Here is a 13,007-nt window from a genome sequence, read left to right as displayed (position 1 = left end):
CTTTAAAAGCAGGAAAAAGGTTTAGGTGCCCCATCAATCAATGAGCATTTAGTTTTATAGTAATATAAAAAAAAAGCATTTAGGCCAAAAAAAATAAATAAAAAAAAATACAACTCTATAGTAATCACAACCATTATTAATACTGTATTATTTTCCTACAGTTATGACCAAAATATGAAAAATTCAACAAAATGTGTGCACTTTTCCCTTTCTTCTTAAATTATCACCTTCTAAGCAAAGAAAAATGTAGCACCTCCAGTTGGTGTAAATCCCTGTCAGAAATTAAAACTTATCCTCTTTACATATGCATCTTCTTCCAATATAAATATGAACGTGAAGGAAGGAAACACAATCTTCAGCTGCTCAATTAATTATCCCATCTCTGCAGCACAAACCCAAAGTGTTTCCAGTTTGTTCAAAAGCCCAACCACCTGTGAACTTTGTATTTTGGGTTTCATTGCGAAGCCAAAATATTTTGGGCAGGGGGGTGGTGGGGGGGCAGGATATCCTTTGATTTTGTTTCAGATGCTGAAAAAAAGCAATCATCATTGGATTTCATGGCCCCCCTGAGTTTTACTCTATAAAAATTATACTAAATCAAAGCAAAATATAGAACCCCTTACTTAAAATGAGATGGTATTATGAAATCATTTAAAAATGTACCTTCTGTTTAAAAAGGGGAAGTAAAAAATATATAAAAAAAATAAAAAACAAAAAAATAGCCAAGTGCATGATTCTCCATAATTGAAAACAGGATGCAAAGGATCAAAAACTGCTGAAAAGGAAGACTGCCTCTCTTAGAGATGAATATTTTAAATATTCTGAATGTAATCATTTTTCAGCACCTTCTGAAGAGAAATTCCATCAATAAAGGTTGAACCTATCCTGCAAGACAGGAAATCCTCTTCTGTGGAAATTTTTTTTAATTCAAAAAACTGTATCATTCAATTAATTGTTCCTACAAATGGAAGCCAGAAGCAATGAGAAAAAAGCAGATACATGACCTCCTCGTGAAAAAGACAAAATTAAAAAAAATAAAAATAAAAAGTGGTTGCCCTCAAGGCTTTATTCTCACAGGTGGTTTGTTTCAGTGCCATACACAGAATGGCATTACAACCTCAAGACTTTGTCTTGTTTTTCTTTAAACAAAATAATGACTGAATAAACAAACAAGGTCATAAAAGGACCATATCTTTTTGCTGGCAAATCAATATGGATCATGGCTCTTCAAATATGTGGACAGCACCAGCAGGTTATTCTTGATGATAAAAAAAAAATTAAATTAAAAGTAACAACAACAAAAAAAAAGAACACAAATTCCCTTATAAGTTTCCAGCCTTGCACAGTAATTAAAACAGAACATTTCCACCATAGAAGTGCAGTGGACGTAGAATTGGCGATTCCCTGAAGTGGGAAAAGGGATTGTAGAAACAGAAATAAAAACAAACTGCACCTCTTCACATAGTTGAGCATAACACAGGCACCAACATTCTCAAAGATGATCTCTGCCTTTATCTCAACTCTTTTTTCCCCTCTCTTATTCTTTCTTTTTATGAAGTGTAAGGTTTTTTCTTCTAATGGGTTCTTTTTTGTGTGTTTATCAACGATCCCTTCAGCAACCAAACAAAATCGGCAAGGTCTTCAACTCACTTCAGGCAGAAACAGATTCTCTTTTCCTCAAAAGAAACACAATTTATTGAGACTGAAACAAAATCAATTTAGGTGCTTGGCAAGGTTTTTCTTGTGGTTAAACAGTATTTTCTCAGCTGTCGAGACGGGGTGGTTTCCGAATCAAGCCTCTTTTTTCCCCCCGAAATCAGGGTACAAAACATAAATAAAAAGATGTAAAATTTTTCTTTTTAAAACATGGGGACTGGCATGACAATGGAAAAACCTTTAAAGTTGTTTTCAATGAAAATGCACCAATACTAAACAAAAATGCTTTTCCCAAAATTTTTTCCAACTCCCCCCCAAAAGGCAAAACATGTATGCATTCTTTTTTTTTTAACTTGAAACAAATTTAAAAGAACGGGTGAGCCCCCAAATTTTTAAGTGAACTGAAAAATTTAAGCAAAAAGGTTTTTTTTTTAAAGTTTTTTAATTGTTTGAAAAAAAACAAAAATTTCATTTAAAAAAAAATATAAAAATTAAAGTTTAAAAAAAAACCCTTTTTTTCCCTTTTTGGTTTTTTTTCTGAAACTATAAGCAATAGTTAACATTTATATGAATTAAGTAAAATATTGGCCATTTTTTAATATTTTTTTAAAATATCCTTAAATTTTTTCATTACCCAACTTACACATTTTTATTATGGTTTTTCAAAAAAAAATTCTAACTGTGAAATGTTCCCCTTAGCTAGAAAACCCGGTTAAAGCTTTTTTTCTATAAATGATGTTACAGTAAGCATCAAAATATATAAATTTTTAAAATTTGAAACTTTGTTGTTTCAATTAGCCGGAAACATTTTAAAAAGGGTTCAAAAAATTTCAATAATGGCAAATTTAATCAAGAACTAGAAAAAATAAAACTTAAATCTTTCCCAACCATTCAAATAGTAACAGCAGTGCCTTAAATTAAAATTATTTAATTTAATTTCAGAAATTTAGATAAAAAATTTTCCAAATTTTTTCAAATTTGAAAAGTTGGCCAAATGGGTTAACTTGTTTTACTTCTAAACATACTTACTGCTTTTACATAACAAATATTAGCAAATTTTTGTATTTTGACTCAATGTTGCACAACCAACTGCAAAGCCTTAAGAACAAAACAGTTCCTAAAGATTTATAAATTAAGTGTATTTTAGTAACAAACCCTAGATTTTAAATGAAAAGAGGCTGTAATTTGAATTTTAAATAAAACAAAAAAGCCATCTATATTAAATTCAACTATGTTTCTGAATTTCATTTTGGAATAGGGTCCCAATGCAGATGACATACATAAAAAGATTAGTAAAGAAAAACCACATTTTCTGGTGATTTACAAACATGAAAATGTAACACATATGACAATTAGGGCAAGTCCCTAGACCTACAATGTACCGAGTGCAAGTCAAGCCCCCTCATTAACCCTATCCCTCTGCAAAAACTAGAGGACAAAAGCTGATGGAGCAGACAAAAAAAAATACTTTGCCTTTTTGAAACTTGCATTTAGATGTTCCATTACTATTTATATTGCTTTAAAACTAATTTAAATCAACTGTAAAATGGAAAATGTGTGAAAAGGTTAAAAAAAATGGGAAAGGAAAAAGAATACAAAGGCTGCCACTATCAAATTCTTCCAAAAGAAAATGTTTGTAGTTAGTCATATCTTTGGCTTTATCATTCTCTACAGCATGTGGAAAATAACTATCTGTATCATGCAGCAACAACCATGTTTTTTTCTGCATGTACCATCCCAAGAAAACTAAAAGAAATTTTTTTCCCTAAAGCATACAGTGATCATAAAGCAAGAATTACCTACGAGCATATTAAAAGGGGGGAAATTTTTTCTTTTCACAATTTGATATGCATCTTTTGCTCTTGTAAAATACCAGATTTATGACTTATGAGTTGTTTTTTCTTTCGCCTTACTGTAATGCATATTAATGGTAAATTTACAGACTATATATCAAATTAATAAAGGATGCATTTACTTTAATCAAAACATAACATTTTTTCTTCAAAACCATATGCCCTCAAAACACAAAAGCATTTGATTTATGAATCTACACAGTGTGTATTGTTGGTGCCTAGAAACATTTAATGAGAGAACTATACAGGCTGCAGTATTCACAGTATTAAATGAAAGGCACTTGAGGTCAATTCACTCACAAAGAGGCGTGGTGTAAAATGTGCTCTCCAGTTGTTGTGATAAACCTCAAGGGTGCAAATAAATATAGAGGATACCAATTTAACAAAAATGACAAACTGCAACAAATACTAAAAATATCAAAAATTACATTACTTAATTCAGAAGGAGACTTTTGCACTTGACCCAAGCCTGCCTGATAGTACTGAAAATAAACTCACAAGAAAAAGAAAGGTTGAATGAAATATTAAAAATTATAATAATAAAACTAAAATAGGTCTTAGCAGACCCACAGCTTTGTTACCCAATGTCAAATATGACAAAAACACTAAGAAAAAGCCAATATTTAAGATTAAATATTCTGTATGAAAGCAGACTAACAGCCATGTATATTTTCTCATTTTCTGCCAAAGAAAATATTCACCTTTTATGGGAAACAAAGAGTGTCCACATATGTACTATACCCAGTTCTCGAATCCACCCGCCTAGATACGGACATATTTTGTCCTAATTACATAAACTTCATGTTTTCCCCATTTGCTATAATATTCCTTATGTGTCCTATAGAATGCATTTAAATAGAAATAGGTCAAGGTTGCTTGTTTAGTGAAGTATCGGGACTCAAGAATAATGCAATCAATTATAAAACATTCAGTCTTGCAGTTTTTCTAAACTTTTTAAATGGAACACTGTCACTGATGAATACCTTAAAAGGGGATTATGGGATACTGAATATATGAGTGTGTTAAACTGAGGTATTTCTTTTAAACATATTCAGCCAGAATTATTTAGTTTTTGTCATAATATAATCTTCCTCTAAAGAATGTTTCACAGTACTTCAGGGCTTGTCATATCTTTTAGGTTAAAAAAAAAAGTCTATGCGTATTATCTCCAAGATGGACTTAATTGTTTTAGTCAAGTCGACCATTTCTGAATTCCTTTTAAAATGCAAATTAATTTCCACTTTGTAAACAAAAAGGGTTTTTAGGATCACCGCAGCCTTGTAATGCTAACCCTAAACCAGCTTGGAATACTAAGCAGGAGTAAGCTTCAGAAAGCAGCATACAGTCTATACAGAAATGGGCAAGACAGATTTATAAATTGCAGAAGGCCATTCATTATACAAAGATCAAGGCATTTAAGCTCTTTTTTAAATTTGACAACCAAACATCCCGGCAGTTCAACTGGGGAAAATTCAACTGTAAACTGGATAAAAACACCCAATTACAGTGTCAAAAGCAAATGCATTATCAAACTGTTAACTTCTAACTGAAAAGTAGAAGAAAAAGTCACTCCACATTTTGGGTGCCTACTCTTTTCCTTTATTTTACTATTCAACAAAATAACTGCCTATCTGCAATGGAGTGCAAATTAAAACACAACAATTTCAGACTGTATTACTTTCCATTGGCTTATTTCAACTGTTTTGCTATAGCCATCTGCAAAGAACGCATTTCTAGAAACGGCACATGATGCCAAAACAAAAACAAAAATAAATGTAAAAAACTGAAAAATACTTTGACTTTGGAAACATTGTGACTATTGGACTAGTATTTAAATGTGTAATTTTCACAACTGATGATTTGTTTTCAGCAAAATGTAGAAAGAGATGAAAGCCCAGAAGATACATGCCATATCCCATAATGCAAGAAAAGGTGCATGCAGTGTTGCGTTACACACAATTTTAAACAACTTTTCCTCCCTTCCTCTTTAGGATGCTCCACCCCTATTATCATGACCAAGTAGTCCCTTTAGTTTTCGTGAGAGCTTTGGCAGAGGAATCCAAGAACTGCTGAGAGAAATCCAGGAGGGAAAGCATGGAGAACCCAGCGTTGTCCTTGTCTTTGCTGCCACCAATCGGGAGGCTGGGTAACACCTGCTGCCTGCTTTGCTTTAGATATGACACCAGGTTCCTGAGTGGCCTCTGAGTGGATGCTGCCTGATCCGAAACAGACGAACTCCCTTCTGTTTTTCCAGGAACTGCAAGGAGGACACGTAGCCAGTGGGTCCAGCCACTTTGATGCTCGGTTCCCCCATCAAGCTTGGCTGGTCTAGGCGGACGCTGAGTGATTTTGTTGGGCAACCTTGCTCCAGCGGAGCTGTCAACAAGAAGCCCTTGAGCACATTCAGGTCTCCTTCCAAAAGATGCATGTTTGACGAAAGTTGCTATTTTTAACAGTAGCATTCCCTGCCAGGCCAGACAAAGTTTTGGTTGTGTCTGGTTTCTGCTGTGCAGCAGGTTTTGAAGAACTGGCCTCAAATTTCTTAGCGGACTTTAGAAGTATCACTGAATTTGCGTTTATGCCCGCCACTAGTGCCCCTGTGTTAGTCCTCATCGGGTTGGCTTTTTTTAACCGGTCACTGCCCCTTCTCACCTGGCCCTCTCAGCCCCGGCATGTCTATCACGAGCTGGGAGGTTCTCTCACCCGCAGGGGACCAGAGTCGCTGTAACGACCCCATCCCTGCTACTGCTTCCGCCTGACTTCGCTCAGTGATGGAAAATGGCCGCTTTCAGGGGAACCATCCGGGGTTCGGCTCTTCCAACAACATGCTGGTTTGGTCACGGTTTTGTAGTTCTCTTTCCCAATGACCAGCTTTCTCTTGGCTCTGCGTTCGGGTCAAGATGATCAAGTTGTTCAAAACCCTGCTCTCACTCTGTCCCTAGCTGAGGGGCTACCCAATCAGCAGCTGGATACAGTCTGCCCTCTGAAGTGCAGGCGGGGGAGGAGTTCTTTCCCTGCCCCGCAGAGGTTCTTGAGCAACACGGTGCACAAAGTTTTCTGTACTACATCATAGTGGGCAGAGGCAAAGGCTGCAAGTACTGCTGCTGGATCTATGTTCGTGTCAGCAAAATCCACTGTAATCTGCGGTCTGGGCCCCAAGGGGGGGAAACCCCATGGGGGAGTGCAGGCAGCCTGAGCAGCATCCAGACTTTCATATTGAATGTATGCCAAGAGTCACCTTTCTGTAGTCAATAGTCCGAATGGTGCCAAGCGATCAAACTCTCTTTGCAAGTGCTGCCAAGGGAACCCAGGTCCTAATCCCCTACCCACAGACGTGGGTGGGTGGGCCTTCCATAGCCAATCTTAATAATGTTTTGCACAAAACTTTGCCAGAATGGTTAGCTTGGCCCCGGTGGGCATGCCCAAAATTTTTATATTTTGAGAAAGCCATAGGTGCTAGTTTGCTGATGGGTCGCTTAATGTCTGGTCGCTTAATGTCTATTTCAGTAATCACACCAAACCTGTCAAAGCTCTTCGGATGTCGGACTCGGTGAGGGGATGTCCAAGTTCCCCAAAAAATAACGTCCTGTTTGCTCTTTGGTCGTCTTCGGGAAATGATTTCCTTTCACGCAAAGCTGCTCTTTCCGCTAGACTGTATGGCGGACGTGCCGGCCTCTATAAATGCATATTCCTCTGTCCAAACTCGAGGCAACGGGGTGGGCGGCGGTGGCGGAGACGCCCAGTGCGAGTTGCTGCAATCTGTAACTCTGTACCCCAAAGCTGTAGGACAAGGGCCGCTGGACGGGGGTGCCGGCATGCCCCGGGACACCGCCGCATAGCTGTCTTTATCGATGGGCGAGCGGCCCGCCGCGATTAAGATACACGGGCCTCGATCTTAAGCGGCCGATCATAAAGCACGACCCGGCCACGGGCGTGTTAGCAGCGGGGCATCTTCGGGCCGCCTGAAGTTCACAAACGCCACTCTCTCGTCACTTATGCGACTGATTTTTTCACTCACGTCGCCAAATTTGAATTCGTGAAACAATCCGTCCTCGATCTCTTCGTCGCTGAGTTGGGGGGCCCAATTCGCTTATTTTTAGTGTTTTGTACTCACCTCGGTGCTGGAGAGGGCGGGGGAGGAGGCCGCTGCTGCTGTGGGGATCCCAGGGGTGAGTTGCTGCGGGTGGCCAGTCCCTGCATTCAGGCTATTCAGATGGTTCTTACTGCTCCCGAGCTTGCGGGCCCAGCGCTGGTGTAACTGTGGTTGGTGCTACTGCCCTGCTGGGGGAGTGCACGTCAAGTCGCGGCTTTCCGTACGCTTTTGCCTCAGAAGACTAGTCTGCTGGAGCTGCTTCACTTTTCCGGCTGTTGCCGTTGTTGCTACTGTGCTGGCTCCACCCTGCCACCGCCAGAGGTGGAAAGGGGTCTATTTTCTTGTTGTTCGATGGCTTCCTCCTCTGTCTCGGGTATCTTCCAGGCCCTGGAGCGTTTTTTTACCGGCGATCGTTCTTGCCTTCATTTTCATTTAATTTTATACTTTTGCGTAACTAACTTTTACCGGTCACAAAATCCAGTGTCGCTGAAACTTTTATCTGACTATCTATCAGTTGTTACGTAAAAAAAAATAAACATCAAATGTATATTCACCTCGTGTCACTGGCACCGAAAAGGCAATCGCCATTTTTAAACAAAAATACAATTACCCGCCCCCTTTCTTACTGGTCACAGGGAAAACAGAGGAACTGTTTCATAGGCGGTTCAATATTGTCAATCACTTTCACGCTTGGTAGAGAAGACAAACGTAACTGAGCGCCATTAGGCTCTATTTAGAGTCGGCATTCACCGGGAGAGGTTTACATTGAGCCAGAATGGCTACAGTATTCTATCTTGTTCGATGTAAATGTGGCAAATCAGTGTTAAACGTTAGGTGCGACTCGCGGCACCCATTACGGACCTGTATTCAATTAAAATATCAGAACGCAGTCAATTTAATACGACGGCATTTTGCCTAATCAGATATAAAAAACCTGAAGCAAATTAAACTGGTGCAATATATCACTGGAAGGAGAGAAAAAGGGTATTAAAGATTTCAAAGTGTTAAGCAAAATTAAACCAAAAGTCATCAATTTTCTACGAAAGTTTAAAATCGCTTCAGTTTTAAACTGGCGCTCTAAACCAGAAAAATCCTCATTTTATGCACGTTTTGGTCTATATTTTGTGCATGAAATTACACCTCTGGATGAGTAATCTAATGGAGCGTCTTCGGCAAAAAATTTTCAGAAGGACTTGAAATTGTGCATGCTACATCAACCGACCCCAGGGTTACCCATAATGTAATGGAGGGATCATAGTTCCTCCTTTTCGCAAAACCATGTAAAATAGGAATTGGTAAAATTGGCATGTGAATTGTCGATTTATGATATTTTTAGTTTGCTGATCTCGAATTAGACAAAATTTTTGATTCTTTACTGGTGGTCTTAGCCTCCAAACAAATTTAAGCATAACCATATGGGATATGTTTTTCGATGTTTCGAGTAAGTGATTACGATAATCAGATTAAAATTGTTTTTTGTTTGATTGTTTTACTAGGAATCTATGGACGTTATCAGAGGGTGAAAATGATACATTCTATTACAATTGAGAATATTTAGATATTAAGCATTTAAATCGAAGCACACATTTTAATATTTCAAGTATTTGATGTAATTCTTCCTCTTTTTTATGTGTTTCTACATCATGAAGTAAACATTTATGTTTATGTAAAAGCAGTTGCATTTTTTTATGAACACCCTGAATTAGGATGGTGAATGTTTATTTAGACTTTTTATTTACATAAAATCTAATTAGAATGGTTCCTTCATTTTACGCTTAAGTAAAAAAATGTAAAATAATTAAAATTTAATAAATTCAAAATGTTCTCATGTATACAATATTGTTCTAAATCAGTTAACATTAAATGATTTAGTCAATCTAAGTTTCAGGTATATTCATTGACTTAATATAACTTTCTAGTTTTGTGCTTTTTATAACTTTTGATCCAAAACACTTTTCTGCTATGTTCCTATGGCATCATACAGCAGAAGTCTGCTATTATACTGGCATCCCACAGTCCCCAAGTACTACTTTTCATGTCCTTGATATCTTGCTGGAGTCTTCACCTTGCTCTTTCACTTCTCTGCTTCAGGATTTTCGGAAAAATTCCAAATGCAAAATCTAAGAAGTGACCTTTTGAGACTCAAAGTCTGTTGAAACTCAATTTCTTAAACTTAACTAACAATTTTGTTTTCAGAATTTCTTTATAATTTGGATCTTTATTGCTACTACAAATCTTGTTCATTGCACCATCAAATTCAGAATCAGAAATCAGTTTTCAAATACCAGGTCTGGCAAAAATTGAGGTCAACTTAAACACATTTATTACCTTTGTCAAAAGGAATTTAAAATATGTGAGGAAACAAAAGTGCCATTGAAAATCTATAGGGACATGAAAACTACATAATGAATATCTGATGTTTTTCAGAATTTATTTTAAATATCTAACCTGAATGTAAATAATTTTTCCTCTGTCTGTATAAATGTAATCAATCATCCATTTTCCTAACCTTCCTCTCTGTACAGTACTGAGCATAAGGGGTCCTAAGCTATTTTAGGGTAAACTCACATATCCACGCTCCTCAGTTAATATGTACATATTTTAGTTAAAATTATCACTATTTACTATATGTATCTGTTTCAGTATGTTTATTCCTATATATATATATATATATATATATATATATATATATATATATATATATATATATATAAACGGTAACTAAGGCTAGTGCACTGCATTAAATTTTTATTAAGAAGAAAATTAAACCTTTTTAAACTGAAGGAAAATATGCCAATAATTATTTGTTAAGGATCTCTTTGTATACCATGTTGTCGTCGCCCTCCGTTGTAATATGACCAAGCTGTGTGCTGAGCTTACTCTTGAGCATGTAACTACAGTTGGCCACGTGAACAGTAATCTTGTCTCAAATTCACAGCTTGGATTGCTGTTGTCATAATCGGTTTGAGTCTCATGGTTTGTTTCAATTACGACAGTATTTGCAGGATTTGTTGTGTTGAAGTGACATTTGGCATCTGTCAAGCGTTGTAGGCATACAACCGGTTTCATCGATAAAATCACATCCAGCTTTTGAGAGTTTAAACATTCATAAACATCAAAGTGTCCATACGAAATCGTCACCTGTGAATCTAAGATGTTTAAGAGGCAATGGCGGTTGTCTAAAGGTAAAATATTTGGCCATTTCGACACTTGAAAGCACAACTGAACAATTCAGCTGCAGCCATCAACTCACATGCAGAACCATAGGTGAAGGGCTTAAGCATTTCACCTTCTAGTGTTCCTGTGAAGCATAATTATCTCTGTACCTGTCATCAGTCCACACCTTGAACCTGTCCCAGTCATTCAATACATAAGACAGAATGTTCCTCCGGATATCAAGAGTGAGCCTGATATGGTCGTGCAATATGTAACAAAGAGAATGGAAAAGGTAGGTGGTATCTCCGGGCATGGAAACCACCAGTAAGTGACAGTTGTTTGATTGATAGTGATCATCTCGATAGACATGGTAATGGGGTTGGAATGATAAAGAAATGGGTACCTGAGCAATGTAAAGTAAGTGTAAAATACCTATACAAAACTATAATTGTAATAAACAAACAATAAAACAGCGGAGAAGCCTGGATTAAACAAAAAGGCTGTAGTTATCAGTAGGAGACGCGAACCGTGGCAAAGTAAGGAAGGGAATGTAAAGACCGGAGCGATGGACGGCCTTATATAGGCAGGCAGCCAACTCGTGGGAGGCTGGATGGGGACCCAACGCACCTCACATGTTGACCGAGGTGCAGGCTATGGACGATATATGTACGTAAGTAGGATTCAGTTAGCGTTGGGAAACCGTGTACCAAATTTCTTGAAGATGGGCCCATAGTAACAAAGACTGTTGAAAAGTTAAATATGGCTGACATGCATCATACCACAATAAGTACGAATTGGTTTAGTTAGTGCAGGAAGCCGCTACCAAATTTGGACAATGGGGCCATAAATAAGAAAGTTCAACATGGCGGACGTTGTTGACCATTAGACCATTACGCAGAATTTAAATGAAACCTGCTTAATTTTTGTAAGTAAGCTGTAAGGAATGAGCCTGCAATTTCAGCCTTCTACCTATAGGGAAGTTGGAGAATTAGTGATGTTGGAAAGTTCAATATGGCGGCTGACAGTGGCGCCATACCACCAAATAAGTACGTGACATTGGCAGTTAGCTCAGGAAGCCACCTACCAAATTTCGTAAGATGAATAAGAAAGTTCAATATGGCGGATGTTGTTGACCGTTATGACCGTTGAGAGAATTTCTAAATGAAACCTGCTTAATTGTTGTAAGTAAGCTGTAAGGAATGAGCCTGCCAAATTTCAGCCTTCTACCTACACGGAAGTTGGAGAATTAGTGACGTTGGAAAGTTCAATATGGCGCGACAGGAATGTCTACCAATCTAAATAAGTATGGACATCAGTTTCGTTAAAAGTTCAATATGGCGTCTAAAGTGGCATCATACCAATCGAAATAAGTACCAAATTTCAGCCTTCACCACACGGAAGTTGGAGAATTAGTGACGCTGGAAAGTTCAATATGGCGGCTGACAGTGGCATCATACCACCGAAATAAGTATGTACATTGGTTTCGTTAGCGCAAGGAAGCTGACTGCCAAATTTCGTGAAGATGGGGCCATGAATAAGAAAGTTCAACATGGCAGACGCTGTTGACCGTTATGACCGTACGCGAGAATTTCGAAATGAAACCCTGCTTAACTTTGTAAGTAAGCTGTAAGGAATGGGTCTGCCAAATTTCAGCCTTCACCCACACAGGAAGTTGGAGAATTAGTGACGTTTGAAAATTCAAATGGCAGCCGCTAGTGGCGCATACCACCAAATAAGACGCATATCGGTTTTGTACGAGGGAAGCCACCTACCAAATTTCGTAGATGGGGTCAGCTTCTACCCACACGGAAGTTTGAAAATGGTGAAGTTGGAAAGTTCAATATGGCGGCGACAGTGGTGTCATACCATCGAAATAAGTAACATTGGTTTCGTTAGTGCAGGGAAGCCGCCTACCAAATTTCGTGGAAGATGGGGCCATAAATAAGAAAGTTCAACATGGCGACGTTGTTGACCGTATCACTGCTAGATCGTTACGCGTAGAATTTTGAAATGTAACGCTTAACTTTTTTAGGTAAGCTGGGAATAAGCTGCACAAATTTCAGCCTTCTACCCCAGGGAGTTGGAGAATTAGTGATGAGGGGGAGTGAGTGAGTGAGTGAGGAGTGAGGGCTTTGCCTTTTATTATTATAGATGTATATTTTGAGGGCGCCAAATATAAACAGGAATTTATGAGCTATGCTCATTTATTGAATACAATGATAGAACTTACACACTTTTTTTCTATTTAG

General features: G+C 37.8%; 1 pseudogene; it reads right to left on the bottom strand.

Annotated features, from left to right (window-relative positions):
- Positions 1-5,479: 5,479 nt before the first annotated feature.
- Positions 5,480-7,630, bottom strand: LOC120521930 (annotated as a pseudogene).
- Between the last annotated feature and the right edge of the window lie 5,377 nt (positions 7,631-13,007).

The sequence above is a fragment of the Polypterus senegalus genome, unplaced genomic scaffold (genome assembly GCF_016835505.1).
Source record: "Polypterus senegalus isolate Bchr_013 unplaced genomic scaffold, ASM1683550v1 scaffold_3398, whole genome shotgun sequence".
NCBI classification, from domain to species: domain Eukaryota; kingdom Metazoa; phylum Chordata; class Cladistia; order Polypteriformes; family Polypteridae; genus Polypterus; species Polypterus senegalus.
Note: the sequence above shows the minus strand (reverse complement) of the source record. Positions and strands in the feature narration are given on the sequence as shown.